Genomic DNA, 20,805 nt, shown 5'->3' with positions numbered 1-20,805 from the left:
AGTAGTCTATACAGTAGTGTTCAGTAAAGTCCACAAAAGCACAAGCACTTATAGAGGGTGCATGCAAGGGACAATGTATGCCAGACCTGTGAACTAGCTTGTGACTGGACATGTGAATGCATGTTCACATCTTTGAAAGATCTTAACTTGAAGGTTCATACGTAGAGGACTTACTGTATTTAGGAGTGTGGTTAATTCTAGAGGGAGGAAGATGAGGTGTGTTTAGGAAAGATGTCCAGAGGCTCTCATCTAGTAATGCATGCTTAGTCGCTTCAGTCTTGTCTGACTCTTTGCAACCCTGTGGACTGCAGCCCGCTAGGCTCCTCTGTCCATGGAATTCTCCAGGCAAGACTACTGGAGAGGGTTGTCATTTCTTTCTCCATAGGGTCTTCCCAACCCAGGAATTGAACCCACGTCTCTCTTATTGCAGGCTGATTCTTTACCACTGGGCCTTTGGGGAACCCCCACTTTGGTGGGGGTAGAGGTAAAAAAGGAAAGTGATTTACTCTGGGATATTCGAGGCTTGCGGCTACACCCATGCAATAACATCTCTCTCGAAATATCTTCACTGTTCGAGAACTTTTCCATGTTCTCAACAGGAAATGATGGATGAGGGATCAGAGGACATTGACAAATACTCAAGAAACGGACTCTCCGAGAGTCTTTTACTGAAGTAGTAGGCAGTGACTGCTGTCTTAAATTTGATCTCCTGTGAATGATTTTACATTTTCTACAGAACTGTAAGCTCAGGAAACTTGAAAATACTACTGTTGAAACTCAGAACAAGACTGTGTTCTCAGTTCTGAAAGCTCAAGTTCTAAAGGAGAATGGAGAACTACCCAGAAAGCAGTTTCTATGCCGCTGTGCAGCTGAGCAAAGAGCAGGGGGTGTCCCTTTGTGTGTGGCTATAGATTTGTGATAAGAGATTCTTTCTTCAAAGAAACCTGACTTTTATTTTCCTAAATAGTATTATCTACCATTCTCCTTTTCATTATAACATTTGTATGTGATGAGAAGCTGATGCAAAGATCTGATGACAGTTCAATTTATCACCAATTGCAACATGAGCCTGAAAGAGTGGTGAACCTCAAGAAATTGCCAGAGTGGCCTAAGGGCCAGTATCACTCTGTTCAACCATCCTGAAAGCAGATTTCACAGTGTCCATAAGATATTTAGTGTCCAGTGGATATTATCTTCTAGTAATAATATCTCTCAAGCTGGGTAATGGGTATACATGCATTTTTTTAACATAGTTTTTTATATCTTTTTGTATGACTGAATTATTTCACCCAAAAGAAGAAGGAGTATGTCATTCAATAAGTGTGTACCCTGTAGGAGTTATTTAACTTCTTTATGTATTAGTACCTCATTTGTAAAATAGATATGATGATAGTTTCCACTTTATAGAGGGTTGCGAGGATTGATAATGTAAGTTAATGCCTTCCAGGTATTTATTTACAAAGTGCTTGACCTATATGCAGGTCAGGAAGCAGCAGTTTGAACTGGACATGGAACAACAGACTGGTTCCAAATAGGAAAAGGAGTATGTCAAGGCTGTATATTGTCACCCTGCTTATTTAACTTATATGCAGAGTATATCATGAGAAACACTGTACTGGAAGAAGCACAAGCTGGAATCAAGATTGCTGGGAGAAATATTAATAACCTCAGATATGCAGATGACACCACCCTTATGGCAGAAAGTGAAGAGGAACTTTGGCTTAAAGCTCAACATTCAGAAAACTAAGATCATGGCATGTGGTCCCATCACTTCATGGGAAGTAGATGGGGAAACAATGGAAACAGTGTCCGACTTTATTTTGGGGGGTTCCAAAATCACCACAGATGGTGATTGCAGCCATGAAAGTAAAAGACACTTACTCCTTGGAAGGAAAGTTATGACCAACCTAGACAGCATATTCAAAAGCAGAGACATTACTTTGGTAACAAAGGTCCATCTAGTCAAGGCTATGGTTTTTCCAGTGGTCATGTATGGATGTGAGAGTTGGACTTCGAAGAAAGCTGAGTGCCGAAGAATTGATGGTTTTGAACTGTGGTGTTGGAGAAGACTCTTGAGAGTCTCTTGGACTGCAAGGAGATCCAACCAGTCCATTCTAAAGGAGATCAGTCCTGGGTGTTCATTGGAAGGACTGATGCTGAAGCTGAAACTCCAGTACTTTGGCCACCTCATGCGAAGAGTTGACTCATTGGAAAAGACTCTGATACTGGGAGGGATTGGGGGCAGGAGGAGAAGGGGACGACAGAGGATGAGATGGCTGGATGGCATCACTGACTCGATGGACGTGAGTCTGAGTGAACTCCAGGAGTTGGTGATGGACAGGGAGGCCTGGTGTGCTGTGATTCATGGGGTCGCAAAGAGTCGGACACGACTGAGCGACTAAACTGAACTGAACTGACATATAGGAAGCACTCAATAAATGTTAGCAATTATTGTCATCTCTCTCTTCCTTCTGAATTCCCTAGAGTGCTTTTGCTGTAAATGATATAATTCAACCAACCACTGTGAATTTTCCTTTGTCCTGTGCTCTGTAGCACCCTTAGTATATTCAAACGGGTTAGGAAATACTGATAGGTTGATTGATTGAAATAGTATTTTCAAGAATTAGCGACGTGACCCTCATGGTTTTTCACTCCTCTGATGTCTGAATATTAAAAAAGAAACCTGTGCATGTTTGTTACTTTTCTCCTGTAATATGACCCATGAGATGGCCACTTTGGGCCCAGATTTAAAATATATGAATAAGCAGAGGCCATGTTCATTCACAGTCTTTCCAAAGCCCACCCACCACTTCCTTTTTCCAATGAGTACTGGAACATCACCCAATAATTCAATAAGCATGCACACTTCCCCCTTCTCAAAACAATATTTCTGAGGGCTATAATCTTCTGTTTCACACTTGAAGGAAAATCTGAGTGAACCAGTTGTTCCACAGCCAAGTTCTGTTGGTGATAATCATCCTACTCTTTGTGAGACTATTTTAGGGGTTGCTTAAAGCCACAGGGTAGTTTCCAGAGCCTAGAGCAGAACTAAAATCACATCCGGAGCTGACTGCAGGGCATCACTTTACCCAGCAGTATTCCATCTCCCAAGCTGTTGCCTGTCTCTGGGGTGGATCCAATCCAACACAAACAAAGGCGGTCCAGAAAGACTGGTGTGAACCCCTAATGTGTGCTTGCTGTTTACTCCATTCATTACAGGGGATCTGAAGGTTCTAGAAGGCCAAGTATTTCCACAGGTGTTCCTGGGTTGGAGATCACGTCTCTGTTTCTACCTCTTTTAGTTAGAGTTTGGTAACCTTCTAGTCCTGGGTTCAGTCCATCTAATTTCACAAAAGCTTCTTAGTTGCATGGCCTTTGCTGGGCCTCATGACTGGGCAGCCGAGGAGAGAGTGGCAAAAGGAAAGGCAAGGGGTCAGGATAATGAAGATAAATAATTTCAAGAAGAAACCTCACTCATATGATAATTAGGTCTCTGAATTGTGACTCTAAATGGATTATAAATTATGCTAAAAGGATAAAATCAAAGGACACTCAAATGAGTCATACCTAATTTTATGTAATGAATTTGTTGTCTATAAAGCAGAAGAAGCATTTAAGATAGAGCAGGTGTAAAGAAAGGTCGTGTGCAGCTTAAATCATAAACACCTCATCTACTCTGACTTCTCCCATCTCTGCCTCTGTCCTCATCTTCTAAAGTGCATCCAGTTACATTGAAAACCAACAGGCACATCACTGACAGCAACCACAGAGACCTGTCTGGCCTGGGAATTCCATGCAGTCAGGCCTGACTTCTGTCAATTACCCCAGATGCTAGACTAATTGGCTTGATTCTCAGATGAAAGAATCTACCTCTAGAAAGGCAGGACAAATCTTCTTCTGTGACCAAAGTCATTAAACCTCAATTAGAACATAGACAGGGAAGGTGTAGATGAGTCTGGGGTAATTACCAGGCATTGTCTGACAGCTCAGTTCCTGCAGCCTGGGCCAGAGCAGGTGATTTGGAAATGTGATCCCCAGACAGCTGCAGATGGTGTAGACTGATTGCACTGTGCCAGCTGAACCTCCCCATTATGGACAGTTCACTGCAGTGTGTGGCCCCTCACAACTTATCACTGCCTGAAGCTGACCCCACCTATTTCTGAAAGAGGTGTTGAACATTTATTATATGCCAGATATTGTGTAGTTACTGGCAACACAGAGCTGAAAATGACAGATTGCTGTCATAGAGCTTGCATTTCAGTGGAAAGGGAAGGTCACTAAAAAGGAAAGTGAAGAAGTTAATTTGATTTTTAAAGTTTTTTTGGGGGGTCTATGATGCTGGGAGGGACTGAGGGCAGGAGGAGAAGGGGACGACAGAGGATGAGATGGCTGGATGGCATCACTGACTCTATGGACGTGAGTCTGGGTGAACTCTGCGAGTTGGTGATGGACAGGGAGGCATGGCGTGCTGCGATTCATGGGGTTGCAAAGAGTCGGACACGACTGAGCGACTGAACTGAACTGAGTGTGGCTTTACAATGTTGTGATATTTCTGCTGTGCAACGAAGTGAGTCAACTGCATGTATACATATATCCCTTCCCTCTTGGATCCCCTCCCCATCCCACCTCTCTAGGTCACCACAGATCCCTGAGCTGAGTTCCCTGTGTGATACATCAGGTTCTCATTAGCTATCTGTTTTACACATGACTTGCACATATGTCAATCCCAGTCTCCCAGTTCATGCCACCCCCACCCCTCCCCACTGTGTCCACCCGTCCATTCTCCATGTCTATGTCTCTATTACTGCCCTGCAAGTAGGTTTGTTTGTGCCATTTTTCTAGTTTTCACATACATGCATTAATATATGATATTTGGTTTTCTCTTTCTGACTTTACTCTCTATGACAAATTCTAGGTTCATCCACCTCTCTACAAATCACCCAATATCGTTTCTTTTTATGTCTGAGTAATACTCCATTGTATATATGTGCCACATCTTCTTTATCCACAAGTTGATTTTCAGGAGTGGTTAGTGTGATGAAGGAGCCAAAACAGGATCATGTAATGCAGCGTTTGTGGGGGCAGCTTTAAACAGGGCATCCAGAAGGCCCTTTCAAGGGTTATATTAAACCTGGGACCTGAGAACAAGAAGATATCAGACATGCAAAAACCTGAGGAGAAGAGTATGCAAAAGCACTGGGGCAGAAACAAATCAATGTCTTTGAGGAACAGAAAGAGTGAGAGAAAAGTGGTTTGAGGTGGATTTATGTCAACTGGCAAAAAGGCATAGAATGGCCTGGTGCAGACCTCTGTACACAGCCCCACTCTCCTCAAACTGGAAAGGATGGTTGAGAGTCATAAGTTGAAGGAGACTCATGTAGAGGTGAAAGACACAGAGAAGAATTCTGAGGACTGAATCTAAGCCCTAGACACTTGGTTGGCCTGGACCAGTGGCTCTCACTCTGACCACAGTCAGTGCTTCCTTTTATAGCAAATATTTCATAAGATTCTATTTACTATCCTGAAATTGTCAAAAATAATATAAACTGGGAATTCCCTGGTGGTCCAGTGTTTAGGGCTCTGTGTTCTCGCTGCCCAGGGCCTAGGTTCTATCTCTGGTCAGAGAATTAAGATCCCATAGGCTGCATAGTGCAGCCAAAAATAAATAAATAGTAATATTAACTATTTACATGAAATCAGGAAGACCACAAGAATAAAGCAGCCCCATCTTTTATCTTGGCTACTGTTGCTTTTTCCTGAAACACCGTCTGTTGTTGTTGCTGTTCAGTCACTAAGTCACGTCCAACTCTTTGTGACCCCATGGACCGCAGCATGCCCAGCTTCCTTGTCCTTCACTATCTCCTGGAATTTGCTCAAGTTCATGTCCATTGAGTTGGTGATGCTATCTAATCATCTCATCCTCTGCTGCCCCCTTCTCCTTTTGTCTTCAATCTTTTCCAAAATCAGGATCTTTTCCAGAAGTATTGTCTACACTGGACGAATCATTATTCTTCTGAAAATAAGCAAAATTTAGTGACTTAAGGAAGTAAGATGATGAGGAACCACACTAATCACACTTTATCCAAACACAATGTTATGTGTCAATTATGTCATCATAAAACTGGAAAAAAATGATAATAAATAAATAAAAATATCAAAAATAAACACATAATTAAAAATCAGTATAATGCCCCAATTATAATAAAAGAGAAACATTTATAATAAAACAATTTCAAATACATAGTGAACATTTTCTTTCAGCTTTGTAACTTTTTTCAGTCTTTATTGAATTTGTTACTATATTGCTTCTATTTTATGTTTTGGTTTTTTGGCCATAAGGCATGTGTTATCTTAACTCCCCAACCAGGGATCAAACCCCAGCCCCCTGAATTTAAAGGTGAAGTCTTAACCACTGGACCACCAGAGAAGTCCCCTGAGCTTTATAACTTGTTACAGTAATTTTAGGATTTTTGTCAAATTTGGGGAAATTTCTATTAAGCCTCATTCATTTACGGGCTTTAAGATTTCTTGGTGTTTCAGGTTTTTTGTGCAATGACTAATCTTCATTGCTCTCCGAATCATCAACTTTCATCAACCAGTTTTCATACCCCTTCAGTGCTGGACACTGCAGGACACATGCACACCCCAAGAGGACTGTTGGTCCTGAATCTACATCACAGTCCAGGTGATGAGGAGCAGTGGGAATTTTCTGAAAGCCAATCCTCCCCTGGAATTAGTTATATAATGGTAACTTACCTATGGGCTTCCCAGGTGGCTCAGAGGTAAAGAATCCACCTGTCAATGCAAGAGACGAGGGTTTGATCCCTGGGCTGGGAGGATACCCTGGAGAAGGAAATGACAACACACTCCAGTATTCTTGCCTGAAGAATCCAATGGACAGAGGAGCCTGGTGGGCTACAGTCCACGGGTCACAAAGAGTTGAACACAACTCAATGACTAAACAACAATGACTTACTTATACATGGCAGAGCCTGTGAATCCTATAAACATATTCTACTAAACCTAACCCTTACCTTGGCTTCCCTTAAGCTGGATCACAGAAATGTTTGTCACATGAAGAGAGGGGAAGTGTGACAGACCTGAAAATAGAATGGAAAAAGAGATTGGTCTTGACCAATTAAATATTACACTTTTGTAAAATTTAAGAAACTGTATGACCATGTGAGTGCTCTGTGGCTCCTCGCAGGCGTACGCATCAGAAACCTGGACCTGAAACTTCATTAGCTTCACTGTTAACTTCCCTCTGCTCCAGCTCAACCTCCTGTGCCTTTGACCCTAAAGCCAGCAAAATCCCAACTCTGAATTCAAACTTCTCCTTCCTTGATTGCTGTCCTGCTGAGCACTGCTGGGGAAAGATAATACCACCATGTATGATGCCCCCTTTCAGATGTGACATTCTGAAACTCAGTTAGGCTCTGAATCATGCCTTGAGGTTCCATAAGTCTTATATTAGTTCCCACTCCTAAGTTCCACTTTCCTAAACAGCAGTTCTCAATATACCTCACTGTTCATAAATACTTATCCTAGGCTGCTTTATCCCTCCCTCTTTTAAGATTCTTATAAAGTTTTATCTACATATATAAAGTTATATATATATATAAAATCTCTGTACCCATTCTTACCCTGTATCCTCTTTATTCAAAGTCCTCACTTAGAAACTTTCAAATATGCAATTACATTGCATATTTATTAATTATAATCATCATGCTGTACATATATCCCCATGGCTTACTTTCAAACTGGAAGTTTGTACTTTTTGATCTGCTTCATCTATTTTCCCCACCACCATCCTCCTGTGTCTGGTGACCATCAAACTGTTTGTATCTATGAGCTACATTTTATTTTGCTTGCTTGTTTTTGTTTTTTAAAATTCCACATGCAAATGAGATCATATGGTATTTGTCTTTCTCTGCCTGACTTATTTCACTTAGCATAATGCCTTCAAGCTCCATCCCTTTTGTTGCAAATGGCAAGATTACATTCTGTTTCAGGGGCTTAAAAATTACACATATATATATATGCATATACATATGCATATGTGTGTGTGTGCACTAAGTTACTTCAGTCATGTCCAACTCTTTGTGATCCTATGGACTGTAGCCCACCAGGCTCCTCTGTTCATGGGATTCTCCAGGCAAGAATACTGGAGTGTGTTGCCATTTCCTTCTCCAGGGTATCATCCCAATCCAGGGTTGGAACCTATGTGTCTTATGTCTCTTGCATTGTCAGGGGGAGTTCTTTACCACTAGTGCCACCTGGGAAGCCTATATGTATATATATACACACACACATATAGAAGCCTATATATATATATAGAGAGAGAGAGAGAGAGAGAGACAATGTTGTTCATTCATCTCTTAAGGGGCATTTACTTTGCTTCCATATTTGGAAGCAAATAATGTTATTGTAAATAATGTTGTAATGAAAACAGGGAGGGGATGTGCAAATAACTTCTCAAGTTAGTGTTTTGCTTTCTTTTGTTAAATACCCAGAAGTGGAATTGTCCTGTTATTATTGTCCTGTAATTTTCTTTTTTAATGGCATCTTTGCTTGGACTGGAATGCGAAAGTAGGAAGTCAAGAAACACCTGGAGTAACAGGCAAATTTGGCCTTGGAATACGGAATGAAGCAGGGCAAAGACTAATAGAGTTTTGCCAAGAAAATGCACTGGTCATAACAAACGCCCTCTTCCAACAACACAAGAGAAGACTCTACACATGGACATCACCAGATGGTCAACACCAAAATCAGATTGATTCTATTCTTTGCAGCCAAAGATGGAGAAGCTCTATACAGTCAAGAAAACAAGACCAGGAGCTGACTGTGGCTCAGATCATGAACTCCTTATTGCCAAATTCAGACTGAAATTGAAGAAAGTAGGGAAAACCACTAGACCATTCAGGTATGACCTAAATCAAATCCCTTATGATTATACAGTGGAAGTGAGAAATAGATTTAAGGGCCTAGATCTGATAGATAGAGTGCCTGATGAACTATGGACTGAGGTTTGTGACACTGTACAGGAGATGGGGATCAAGACCATCCCCATGGAAAAGAAATGCAAAAAAGCAAAATGGCTGTCTGGGGAGGCCTTACAAATAGCTGTGAAAAGAAGAGAAGTGAAAAGCAAAGGAGAAAAGGAAAGATATAAGCATTTGAATGCAGAGTTCCAAAGAATAGCAAGAAGAGATAAGAAAGCCTTCTTCAGCAATCAGTGCAAAGAAATAGAGGAAAACAACAGAATGGGAAAGACTAGAGATCTCTTCAAGAAAATTAGAGATACCAAGGGAACATTTCATGCAAAGATGGGCACAATAAAGGACAGAAATGGTATGGACCTAACAGAAGCAGAAGATATTAAGAAGAGATGGCAAGACTACACAGAAGAACTATACAAAAAAGATCTTCACGACCAAGATAATCATGATGGTGTGATCACTGACCTAGAGCCACACATCCTGGAATGTGAAGTCAAGTGGGCCTTACAAAGCATCACTGCGAACAAAGCTAGTGGAGGTGATGGAATTCCAGTTGAACTATTTCAAATCCTGAAAGATGATGCTGTCAAAGTGCTGCACTCAATATGCCCACAAATTTGGAAAACTCAGCAGTGGCCACAGGACTGGAAAAGGTCAGTTTTCATTCCAATCCCAAAGAAAGGCAATGCCAAAGAATGCTCAAACTACCGCACAATTACACTCATCTCACACACTAGTAAAGTAATGTTCAAAAATCTCCAAGCCAGGCTTCAGCAATACGTAAACCATGAACTTCCAGATGTTCAAGCTGGTTTTAGGAAAGGCAGAGGAACCAGAGATCAAATTGCCAACATCCGCTGGATCATGGAAAAAGCAAGAGAGTTCCAAAAAACATCTATTTCTGCTTTATTGACTATGCCAAAGCCTTTGACTGTGTGGATCACAATCAACTGTGGAAAATTCTGAAAGAGATGGGAATACCAGACCACTTGATCTGCCTCTTGAGAAATTTGTATGCAGGTCAAGAAGCAACAGTTAGAACTGGACATGGAACAACAGACTGGTTCCAAATAGGAAAAGGAGTACGTCAAGGCTGTATATTGTCACCCTGCTTATTTAACTTCTATGCAGAGTACATCATGAGAAACGCTGGACTGGAAGAAACACAAGCTGGAATCAAGATTGCTGGGAGAAATATCAATAACCTCAGATATGCAGATGACACCACCCTTATGGCAGAAAGTGAAGAGGAACTCAAAAGTCTCTTGATGAAATTGAAAGAGGAGAGTGAAAAAGTTGGCTTAAAGCTCAACATTCAGAAAACGAAGATCATGGCATCCGGTCCCATCACTTCATGGGAAATAGTTGGGGAAACAGCAGAAACAGTGTCAGAATTTATTTTTGGGGGACTCCAAAATCACTGCAGATGGTGACTGAAGCCATGAAATTAAAAGACACTTGCTCCTTGGAAGCAAAGTTATGACCAACCTAGATAGCATATTGAAAAGCAGAGACATTACTTTGCCAACCAAGGTTCGTCTAGTCAAGGCTATGGTTTTTCCTGTGGTCATGTATGGATGTGAGAGTTGGACTGTGAAGAAGGCTGAGCGCAGAAGAATTGATGCTTTTGAAGTGTGGTGTTGGAGAAGACTCTTGAGAGTCCCTTGGACTGCAAGGAGATCCAACCAGTCCATTCCCAAGGAGATCAGCCCTGGGGTTTCTTTGGAAGGAATGATGCGAAAGCTGAAAGTCCAGTACTTTGGCCACCTCATGCGAAGAGTTGACTCATTGGAAAAGACTCGGATGCTGGGGGGGATTGGGGGCAGGAGGAGAAGGGGACGACAGAGGATGAGATGGCTGGATGGCATCACTGACTCGATGGACGTGAGTGAGTGAACTCCAGGAGTTGGTGATGGACAGGGAGGCCTGGTGTGCTACGATTCATGGGGTCGCAAAGAGTCGGACACGACTGAGCGACTGAACTGAACTGAACTGAACTTGCTTGGTTTTGGGATCAGTACTTTGGCCACCTCATGCGAATGCTGGCCTTATAAAATGAATTTGGAAGCATTCTTCCTTCTATTTTGGGGAAGAATTTGAGAAAGATTAGTATTAATTCTTCTTTGAGAGTTTAGTAGAATTCACCAGGGAAGCCATCTGGTCCTGGAATTTTGTTTGCTTGGAGATTTTGATTATTGATTCAATCTTTTACTAGTAATTTGTTCATATTTTTATTTCTTTATGATTCAGTGTTGAAAGATTGTATATATCGAGGAATTTATCTATTTCTTCCAGGTTGTCAAATTTGTTGATGTATAATTATTCGTAGTAGTCTCTTATGATCCTTTGTATTTCTATGATATTTAGGGTATTTTCGCTTTCATTTCTGATTCTATTTATTTTAGTCTGCTCCTTGTATCCTTGTATAAATGGAAAGGTGTTGTCTTTCTGGCCTATCCTCTCCACCTGTACTCTGCATCATGTTCTGGGGACATGGATTCTTTAATTATCTTTCTTTTTTCCATCCTCAACTAATCCCAGTCAATTGCTTACTGTTCTTAGCCTATAAATAAACTCACATATCTCTAAACGTAAAATTCTTCTTGATTCTGCATCTAACGCTTTTCTGTTTCGTTTTCCCATTATAGTCAAAATTCTTTAAAAAGAAGAAAAAAGATGGATGCTCATTATCTTCATGTCCTTACCCACAGTTGCCTCTTCACATAGTCAGATATCCACTCTCATGACTGCACTGGCACCTTCCTTCAAGATTTCTAGCTGTTAGAGAAACTTCTAGTTTCTAAATTCTAGGAGAACTCTACTCTTTAATTTACTTGACTTTCTTGTACATTTGACAGTATTGGTCAGTCTCTGATTTTTAAGAAATATTGATTGCTTTATGCCTGTGTTATCTGAATCGTTACAGAAATAATTTAAAGTGTCCTGTCAAAGTATAAATAATTTTAAGAGATAAAGTAAAAATTTTCAAGTGCTTTAAAGTTTCTCTGGGCATTTAACATGTGTACTTAACAAAATATAAAGGTAGTTGGCATTGTTACCTCGGTTCAGATAACAGAAGATCTAAGAGCATTCCAATCTCTTGCAATTGCACCAATACATATAAATAATCATTATATATAATTATCATATATAATAATATACTTTATACAGTATACTAGTAATATACTAATATATATATAATATATAAAAATAACATTAACATCTAACATATATGTTAGTGCTATTTTTAAAGAATTAATGATTTATGTTTACCCACACAATTATTAATTTCTTTGTACATTATTTATTTTTCTATCTTTTGCCTTCCATCTGCAGCTACTTCCTTCTCCTTTATTAAGTACACATTTTCAAAGTTTCTTAAATCGAGTCCTGTTGATGGCAAACTCTTGCTTAACTGAAAATTTAATATTTTGTCTTTATTCTTGAAAGAGAATAAACAATCCTAGAACAACAGCTTTGTTTTCTCAGGACATTGGGTATTTTATTTGACTACCTATTTTTTGCTGAGAATTCAGATGTTGCTCTCCCTCTTTTAACATGAATGTTCTTTTCTTTCTGTTCACTTTTAAGATGTTCTCTTCTTCTTTGGTATATTGCATATCACTAATGTGCCTTAAAACACATTCTGCTTGAAATTTGTAGCTTGCCTAGAGTTAAAATTGGTTTCTTTAATCAATTCTTTAAAATTTTAACCACAATATCTCCAAATATTACCTCTCTTGCAGTCTTGTACTTGCCTCCTTCCATAAATTTGGTTAGTAATATTTTGGACTTTGTATTGTATGTTTAATGTGCCCTTTAATATCTTTAATACATGAAACATTTTGTTTTTGCTCTTTGCTTGACAACTTTAGAACATATAATCTTTGTTAATGTGAGAGCAGATCTCTGCTATTTCTGTTGAATAGTGTTTCGATGTTTACTTTGTGTTTTAGTATTTGTGGTTTTCTTTTTCTTAATATGATTTCATTTTGAAACAATGTAAGATCTAGTTCACAATTCTGAATTCTTAGAAGAAACTTTTTCTCAGGGTGATATTTTTTCCCCTTTCTTACTGAAGAGAAGCAACTCATACTGGGCAAGATTCTTGTTTTCTTCTCCGGCTGAGCTGATTTATTTATTTTTACTCTTGTACTCTTGTATACTCTTGTAGAAATCTCACATTTCTAAAGCATCTCCTATTAGACTCTTCCTCTTATTTGCTCCTGCTTTGTGTACGTTGCGTGGCTCTCAAGGTGAAAGCTCAAGTTCTCTGGAGCTCAATAGTAATTTCTCAGGGCCAGCTTGACTCTCTGGATCTATACTTGCATTATGATTTTTGCTTCTGAGGATTCCTTACTTACCAGTTTGGCAATTCATTTGAAAATATTTTAAAAATTTTTTCCAGCACTTTTTTCCAGAAGGAGGATTGTTCAGGATATCTAGTGTGTCAAGTTGCTAGAAATGAAAGACTCTCCTGGCTTCTTGATAATTTTTTTTTCTCTTGGCTTGAGATCTTACTAATTTTTCTCTCCCATTTGCTTTTCTCAGCCTTTGTTGGATCCTCTTTTTCTGCTCATCTCTCAAAGGTCAATGTCTCACTGTATTCTATCCTTTACCCTTTTCTAATCTGCTTAGAAAGCACATTCTGCTCACGTCTTCCACAGTCAGCTCTACACCGACTGTGTAGAGCTAACTTGGGGAGACCCCAAGTTATGCAGTGTCTAGCCAAATCAATCTTTGAAGCTCTGGATCCTTGCATCTAAAAGCCTGCTGTACTTGGCCTTACCCATGGCATCACAAGGGCAATGTGTCCAAACTTCACTTAATCACACTCCCCTCACCTTCTTTTTTTATTTTTTGTTTAGAAAAATGACACCAACATCCATCCTGTTAACCAACATAGAAACGTGGGAAGCATTGCGGACTCCTCCCCCTCCCACATTTTCCATCTGCAATTGATCACTAAGTCTGTTGACTCCACTACCTTAAAACCTCACGTATACCCCTTCTCTACATCACAACTCCCACTACCTAATTAATTAAAAGCTTCATCATTTCTCTCCTAGATTGATGCAATTGCCTCCTAAATGTCTGCCATCCATCCCCAGTCCTCACTGGAGTCAAAGTAATCTCTCTAAAACACATACACGATCATCTCATAGCCTGCCCCTTCCCCTACGTAAAATTCATCAATGACTCTCTATAAGGCACAAGATAAAATTCACATTCCAAGTTCATCTCTTCTAGTCCGTCTTAACCCAGATGGGAGACAAATTGAAATATTTGCAATTCCCCCAGCACATCATACTTTCCATGATGTGCACACAAATTCCTTTGCTTAGAATTTCCTACCTCTTCTTCTTTGACTGACTTACACATTTTCACTTAGTAGACACAATGTTCCTGTGTCTATTAAGACAGAAATCCTCAAGTCTCCCATCTACCCAACTCTACTGAGTGTTTTTCCTCTGCACCCTTGATTCATTCATTCAAGAAAATGCATTGACTTTGTATTATTTATATCATCTCTCTATGTATCACTATGGTGCTATCTTGGGCTTAGGAAAGTAATAAAAATCAAGAAACAACTTATTACATTGTAGTGTAATAAATACAAGGCAGAGAACACAGCGAAGGGGAACCTGCACCAGCCTTGAATGAAGAGAAAGGGTTGTTCATAAGCTGATATAATTGCTTCCTCTTCTGGTTCCCTATAGGCTTCCTAGGTGGCTCAGTGGTAAAGAATCCACCTGCCAGTGTAGGAGACTTAGGAGATGCAGGTTCAGTCCCTGGGTTGGGAAGATCCCCTGGAGGAGGAAATGGCAACTCCCTCCAGTATTCTTCCCTACGGGCTCCTCTGTTCATGGGGTTGCAAAGAGTTGGATGTGACTGAGCACATATGCACTTGTTACCTACCCTTGATTTTTTTATATCCCTAGCAGCCAATCATTTGTGTATGAAATAAATTAGCATATGATTGATGATGAAATTTTTTATTTCCATAAACTTTGCTGATTTAGTTTAAATCAGCCTAGCCTTGGCTTGTTATTAACATACTAGATATCATGAAGCTCTAAGTAATTGTGTTCATATTTCCAGTGGGGCTTTTCTAACCCTGGGAAAATGCTGGACCCAATGGGACTAGCTAAGGCCAAATCCAAGAAATGAGATGAACATATATTGAACTATATTTTTAGAATTTTTATACATTCATTTTTGTTTTTTTCTGAAAGGCACTGTAGAAGTTTCTAAAATGTATTCTGTTCAATGGGATAAAATATATTATCAAGGGAATGAAAGAAGGGAATAAGAAAAGGGGTATTACAAATCTGGAATAAGATAAGTAGTTGGAAAGACTAGAAAAGGGCAACCAAATTGACTGTAAGCTTCCTAACAGCCAAAACAAAGAAAGATCATGATTAGAGACAGTTCTCTGTAAGAAAAATAAAACAAACCACTTATTCAGAAAGAGCACAATTTTATCAAAAATTGATTCCCAAGGAATTTCTCTCATGAGCACATAAACTGCTGTGTGATGTGGTAGACAACAGTCCTAACATGAGCCCTTCATTTCCTCCAATCACAGATGTAATGAGTCTGTCTCATTTTAGGCTTGTGGGGACTTGGCAGAAGGCCAGAGAACAAGTCAGAAAAAAGCTGTCCTACAGGAGTAAAGTTTGGTGAAGCTCTTGAAAAATTCCAAGATTTTAAATCAAACAGTGGAGGATTGAGTCTCAGTTCAGTTAAACTCAAAATATGTGAACTTGATCCTTTTAATTAGATCCTTTCTTAGATCATTAGTAAACACTGTGATGATAATCCTACCTTATTGGTTCTACAGGTTGGTTAAAATTTCAAATATGTAACAACAACAAACATCCACTAAACTCCTCCTCTGTGCCAGGTACTGTTCTAAGCACTTTACAAGGATTATCTGATTTAATCCTCTAAAGTAAAGTCTCTCAGTCGTGTCCGACTCTTTGCAACCCCATGGACTGTAGCCTACCAGGCTTCTCCGTCCATCGGATTTTCCAGGCAAGGGTACTGGAGTGGGCTGCCATTTCCTTCTCCAGGAGATCTTCCCGACCTCGGGATTGAACCAGGTCTCCTGCATTGTAGGCAGACGCTTTACTGTCTGAGCCACCAGGGAAGTCTTAATCCTCTAAGCAAGTCCATTATGTGGGAACTGTTATTCTCATCTGCCAGCTAGGAAACTCATACTAGAAAGGTCAGGTAATTTGTTCAAAAACACAAAGCTAGGAAGAAGGGAGTTGAGATAATCAGCCTAGACAGACAGACTGTGGAGTTTTATCTCTTAAAGCATTCTGTTCTATAATATTATATATAATTTTAAGGCATCTCTTGATAAAAATCATTTCTCACAACCAGAGTCTTGATAGCAGTTTCATGTTAGCATTATCTCATGATAACCTGAAAAACAGATTTTCTCTGTGGCAATTAAGGTGAGATCCCTTTACTTTGCCAAAGGTAGGGTCATCAAGTTCCTCTAATAAAAATCAAGGAGTCCAATTGAATAAATAGTGGGTTACCCTACGGAACTCTGAGACCAGAAGAGTTAATCCATGTGTTCTGCTTACTGTCTGTGGCAAAGACAGCCCTTTGCTATCTACTCACCTCATTTATTCAGTTGACAGACAGCTGCTGGCTAATTGGCCTGCTGTGTTGCCTCTTTGGCTGGTGTGTGTGGTAAGTCAAGTCTGGCAGGAGGCCTTAAACAAAACTCACCCAGCGTGTGTTCAGCTGCACTAAACTCTAAAAATAGAAATCTCAAGCTCTGCAGAGCTGAGGAGTTGAACATCCAACCAGGCGATAGGTTTGTCATCTCCAGGGTGGCTTGTGTTTCCTATTAAACTGGGGTTGAAATGACAAGAGGCAATCTTTTGAGCACTCGAGTCTAAACAGAATGGCACATGACTGCTATGTGCAGGGCCGTATCCTGGCTATAAATCATAACAACAGCCTGAAACTGAGCTATCACAGACCCTTAACTCTCCAAAGTGTGGCCTGGGTAAGCCATTAGGAGAAGTCAGCCTTTGCAGATAGAGGAATTCCATGCCTCAGTGCACAAGGCACACCTTCCTGTAATCCACACCTTTGTCTCACCCAAACTTTTTTTTTCTGGAATTTTCCTCTAAGCTTCATGACTCAATTAAGGGTTAAAGAAGATTCCATTTTCCACATTACAATAGAGAAAAGTGGCAGCGTATCAGAGAGAGGCAGGATGCACCTATGTTTAAGTCAGCCTGTCAGGATCGACATACTGGCTCCATCCTTCACTAACTTTGTGACCTTGGACAAGGTATTTAGTCTTCATGGGTTTCATTATCGCGCTCAGCCTTGGTCTCATTATCTGTGAAACATGGGCAATAAAAGTACAAACTTCACAGAGTGGTTTTGAGACAAAAGTGAGATAATCCAAATAAAGCACTTAACATATGTTCTAGAGAAAATGCTCAAAAGTTATTTCATCACAATGATTAATATCATGTATCATCTGGAGATATCTTAGTATACTCATACTGGAAGCACTTGGGAGAAAAGTGGAGAAGATCTTGAATTATTAATAACTTTAGAAATCCAAAGTGATGCAAGAACTCAATTATATTCAGGAGTGAAATACTCCATAAAACACTATACTCCCCAGGAAATGTCTTCTTCATTTTGATAATTGGGGATTTCCTGTTTCTCGTTCATGTATCTAAAGGGAAGTCTGCTCTTTAGTATACTTATCCATTTACACAAAGGTTAAAGTGGTAAAACAAACTTCCACAAGGCAGAGAAAATCAAATACAGCTATCAATACCAATCATCCTTGTCATAAATGTGAATGGACAGTGAAAAATCACTTGAGAACAATATACAGTATTTAAGAAAGACATAATGAAGAAACATAATTGGCACTAAAGGAAATAGAATCAGTGCAGAAGACTAGAAAATAGAAGACTAGAAAAAAATAGAAAAAATAGAAAGAAAATAGAAGACTAGGAAAAAAATTCTACCAAGTAACTTTGGGAAAATTTAAATACTATTTCATTCAAACCAAAGACAGATTGTTATGACAGAGAAAATAATCGGAGAAGGAAAGCATTTAGGAAATTAAAACATTAGTGGTCCTATAATCAATTTCCAAAAAATTAAATGAAAGGGGTCAAGTAAGAGAGTGGATTTGGATGAAGAATATTGGTTATCGAGAAAGTAAGTGAACAAATCTTCCTAGACTATAAGGCAGAAATTATTGGCCAGCAATTTGAAAAAGTATAATGAAAAATAAAATTAATAACAATCTGACAACCTGAAATGAAAATTCTAGATTATGTCAACAAAACTTTGAGCATAGGTGCAATGAAGGAAGCATGCTGGTGGTCTCATATATTTTAGGAGGGATGGGTTGTAGAAGCTATTATTCATTTTGTCTGAAAATATGTTGAAATACAATTAATTGAAATTTACATATTATCATTAGAGGTGTATAAGTAAAATGTGCAGTGTTCAAATCATTTGTGAGAGAGAGAGAAAGAAAACTCAGACAAGAGAAGCAGCATAATCTGAAGGTTAGGATCATGGTTCCTAGAGATAGGTTGATAATATCCAAGCCCGGGTTTGGCATTTAGCAGTTATGGGACCTTTAGTAAGTTACTGGATATTACTAAGCCTTTCTTCATTTGCAATGTAAATCATAGAGTTATTTTAAATGTTAAAAGATATAAAAACTAAAAAGTACTTGGAATATGAATTGGTACACTGTACAGTATAAAATATTCATCAGTTCAGTTCAGTCGCTCAGTCGTGTCCGACTCTTTGCGACCCCATGGACTGCAGCACGCCAGGCCTCCCTGTTCATCACCAACTTTCGGAGCTTGCTCAAACTCATGTCCATTGGGTCGGTGATGCCATCCAACCATCTCATCCTCTGTCATTCCTTTCTCCTCCTGCCTTCAATCTTTCCCAGCATCAGGGTCCTTTCCAATGAGTCAGTTCTTCACATCAAGTGGCCAAAGTACTGGACTTTCAGCTTCAGCATCAGTCCTTCCAATGAATATTCAGGACTGATTTCTTTTAGGATTGACTGGTTTGATCTCCTTGCACTCTAAGGGACTCTCAAGAGTCTCCTCCAACACCGCAGTTCAAAAGCATCAATTCTTTGGCCCTCAGCTTTCTTTATAGTCCAACTCTCACAACCATACATGACTACTGGAAAAACCACAGCTTTGACTAGATGGACCTTTGTTAGCAAAGCAATGTTGCTGTTTTTTTAATATGTTGTCTAGATTGGTCATAGCTTTTCTTCCAAGGAGTAAGCGTCTTTTAATTTCATGGCTGCTGTCACGATCTGTAGTCATTTTGGAGCCCAAGAAAATAAAGTCTCTCACTGTTTCCATTGTTTTCCATCTATTTGCCATGAAGTGATGGGACTGGATGCCATGATCTTTGTTTTCTGAATGTTGAGTTTTACGCCAACGTTTTCACTCTCCTCTTTCACTTTCATCAAAAGGCTCTTCAGTTCCTCTTCACTTTCTGCCATAATGGTGGTGTCACTGGCATATCTGAGATTACTGATATTTCTCCCAGCAATCTTGATTCCAGCTTGTGCTTCATCCAGCCTTGCATTTCACATGATGTACTCTGCATATAAGTTAAATAAGCAGGGTGACAATATACAGCCTTGATGTACTCCTTTCCCAATTTGGAACCAGTCTGTTGTTCCATTTCTGTTTTTAACTATTGCTTCTTGACCTGCATACAGATTTCTCAGGAGGCAGGTTAAGGTTAAGGTCGTCTGGTATTCCTGTCTTTTGAAGAATTTTCCACAGTTTGTTGTGATCCACACAGTTAAAGGCTTTGGCATAGTCAATAAAGCAGAAGCGACTTAGCATGCATGAATGCATTGGAGAAGGAAATGGCAACCCACTCCAATATTCTTGCCTGGAGAATCCCAGGGACAGAGGAGCCTACTGGGCTGCTGTCTGTGGGGTTGTACAGAGTCAGACATGACTGAAGAGACTTAGCAGCAGCAACAGATGTTATTCTGGAACTCTCTTGCTTTTTCTATGATCCAATGGATGTTGGATCTAGATGTTTGGTCTCTGGTTCCTCTGCCTTTTCTAAATCCAGCTTGAACATCTGGAAGTTTTCAGTTCACATACCATTGGAGCCTGGCTTTGAGAATTTTGAATATTACTTTGCTAGCATGTAAGATGAGTGCAATTGTGCAGTAGTTTGCAAATTATTTCATATTGCTTTTCTTTGGGATTGGAATGAAAACTGACCTTTTCTAGTCCTGCAGCCACTGCTGAGTTTTCCAAATTTGCTGGCATATTGAGTGCAGCACTTTAATAGCATCATCTTTTAGGACTTGAAATAGCTCAGCAGAATCCCATCACATCCACTAGCTTTGTTTGTAGTGAAACTTCCTAAGCCCACCTGATTTTGGACTCCAGGATGTCTGGCTCTAGGTGAGTGATCACACCATCGTGGTTATCTGGGTCATGAAGATCTTTTTTGTACAGTTCTTCTGTGTATTCTTGCCACCTCTTTTTAATATCTTCTGCTTCTGTTATGTCTGTACCATTTTTGTCATTTATTGAGCCCATGTTTGCATGAAAATTTCCCTTGATATCACTAATTTTCTTGAAGAAATCTTTAGTTTTTCCCATTCTACAGTTTTTCTCTATTTGTTTGCATTGATCACGGAGGAACACTTTTTTATCTCTCCTTGCTAGTCTTTGGAACTCTGCATTCAGATGGGTATATGTTTCCTTTTCTCCTTTGCCTTTAGAGCCTC

The sequence above is a fragment of the Bubalus bubalis genome, chromosome 5, assembly GCF_019923935.1.
Source record: "Bubalus bubalis isolate 160015118507 breed Murrah chromosome 5, NDDB_SH_1, whole genome shotgun sequence".
In the NCBI taxonomy this organism is placed as follows: domain Eukaryota; kingdom Metazoa; phylum Chordata; class Mammalia; order Artiodactyla; family Bovidae; genus Bubalus; species Bubalus bubalis.
The sequence above is the reverse complement of the archived record's forward strand: the minus strand, read 5'-3'. Positions refer to the sequence as shown.